The following is a 2,823-nucleotide window of genomic DNA, read 5'->3' on the forward strand; positions in this document are numbered from 1 at the left end:
CGGGAATATGTGCATAATTGCATTTGCTTGTTATGTGTTATTTGACTATTTGTTAGTTTACAGTATGAGCGACCAAGGACCATCTGACGCGTACCGTCAATTGTCTGGTTCGCCTAGAAGCGAAGGTGCCTCTTCTCAGCCTGCCCTCTCTGGGTACTCTGCTGATACGGAATAAGGAATATTCGTATTTAAGGCTCAATCTGAAGAGTCATTTCCTCAGAAAAAGAGGGATGGTTCAGTAGGGGAGCACATGGGCGTAGAAAGCGTATGAAAAAGTTACAAGACCAGAGAGCACTAGCCACAGCCAAAAGAGAAACCGATGCTTATGCCCAGGATATGCTTAATATGGGTATAGCCAATATCCACATCTTAGCAACCACTGCAACCAATTCCTGACCAACCAATGGAGATAGAAAACCCTGAAAACCAAGTAGAAATGCATGATTTTAATCTGGAGGAAATACCTAGGGTACCCGCACCAAATCCCTTAGACCAAAATTACGACCCATGGTGGGACGACAATCGGGACTATGTGCAACGTTACCCGATACACGAAGACATGCCCATGCCAAACCTAGGAGCCTACCCAAGGTTAGACCCTCTAGATCCCTATTACGATAATGATGTATTCATTAGGGATATTCTAGAAAATCCTTACCCATACCAGGCCCCTACACCTCCGTACCAGGAACCCGTACCGTAGATTCCGAACCCAGTCCTAGAACCTTCACCCCCAATGAGTGCAGAAAACGTACAAGAACTTAGGACATTTGGTGAGGAAGTTTTAGAGAATAGTGAAAGGATGAGACAGGTGGGAGAGCGACTCGTCTAGAAATACGACAAGCGCAATATGGATTTTTCGATGAATCCATATCCATAGAAATGATGGTAGAAAAGGTTAGAATAATATAATATAATAATATATGATATGTGTGTTTAAAAAAAAACTACGGATGCTTATTACTAGTAGTGTAGCTTTAAATTTCAGTCGGTATTGTAATTTTAATTTCAGTACTGGTGTGTAATAGATGCATATTATATGAATAGAGTAAAGTCGCAATGATCGACGCTTTTGACCAAAGTGCGTGTCATGTGATTGGCTATGTTAAATATTATTTTGTGATATTAATAAGTGGTAAATGTTTAAAATTCAGATGGACAACGAAGTAAACCAGGAAAACCAGAGTGATAATCACCCGAATAACGATAATCTGAATAATGAGAATCCAAACAAAAATAACAATGGAAACCAAGTGGATAATAGTGCCATCCAACACATAGTGGCACAAGGAATCATAGATGCAATGCCATTTATTATCCAAACTGTTAAAGAAGCCGATAATAAAAGTAAACATAGCAGTAAGCGACCAACTGAACCTGAACACATCGTGAATAATGGACCCGCACTTCAAGTGCCCATTCCCAAAAGAAGAAGAACCATGCCGTATGGTTGTTCTTATAAAGAATTCTGGTCCTGCAAACCAATAGAATTCTCAGGCAATGTAGGACCCATTGCAGCTCTGCGCTGGATAGAAAAGACTGAGGCTGTTTTAAAAATAAGCAAATGTGCTGAAGAAGACAAGATAATGTTTGCTTCCAATCTGTTTAAGAACTCAGCCTTAGAATGGTGGAACACTATCCTCCAGTCAAGAGGAAGTGATAGGGTATATAACATGGAATGGGAGGAGTTTAAAAATATGGTAGAAAGGAAATTCTGCCCTCCCAATGAAAAGGAACAAATAGCAAATAAACTTCTGAACCTTAGGATGATCGGAGTAGATAGTAAGGGTTATATTACCACATTCTTTGAATATGCTAGAATAGTACCAACCCTTGCATCACCTGAACCGGTATTAATCTCCCATTATATATGGGGATTAATTGGAGAGATTAGACATGTAGTCAAGGCAGCTAGACCCCAAACTATAGAAGAAGCTGTAGAACTAGCAAATACCTTGACATGTGAATTAATCCATACTAGAGAAGAAGACCAGAGGAGAAACCTAACTCAAAGGCTTACCCAAGAATTCCATTCTGGGAATTCCAACCGAAGGAACTTAGGTTCTACCTCTACACCATACTGCAAGGCCTGCAAAAAGAAGCATTCTGGAAGATGCTCCACTTATTGCAATTTCTGCAAAGTACCAGGGCACAAGGAAGAAGACTGCAGAAGGAAACCTACTAATGGACTGTGCTTCAACTGTGGAGAAAAATGTCATATCAAGCCAAATTGTCCAAAATTGGCTCCAGCTGCGAACAACAAGAACACTAAAAATGCTAGAGCATTTGTTTTGACTACAGATGAAGCCAAAATAATTCCAGACGTGATAGCCGGTACGTTTTTAGTTAATGATGTTTTTGCTAAAGTATTATTTGACTCTGTTGCGAACCAAAGTTTTAGCAATACTTCGTTTTGCAAACTTCTAAATCAATCATTGACTAAACTCCCACAAGAATGTCTAGTAGAGACCGCAAATGGAGAAACCGTTAGGATTTCTGAAATCTTGCAGGGAGCAAGAATAGAAATTTTAAACCAAAAATTTATTGCAAACCTTTACCCAATGAATCTGGCAGGATTTGATATTGTATTAGGAATGGATTGGTTAATAGCCAATAAAGCCAGTATTTTATGTGATCAAAAGTCAATCCAAGTAAATTCACCAAGGGGTGAAAAGATCACAATTAAGGGAGATAAACCATCTAGATCCACTAAATTCATCTCTGTGATGAAAACTGCAAGTTATATAAGAAAAGGATCTATAGTGTATTTGATTTCTATAATCACTAACACTAAAGGAAAAGAACTAAAAGACATTCCAGTAG

The sequence above is a fragment of the Helianthus annuus genome, chromosome 14 (assembly GCF_002127325.2).
Source record: "Helianthus annuus cultivar XRQ/B chromosome 14, HanXRQr2.0-SUNRISE, whole genome shotgun sequence".
NCBI lineage: Eukaryota > Viridiplantae > Streptophyta > Magnoliopsida > Asterales > Asteraceae > Helianthus > Helianthus annuus.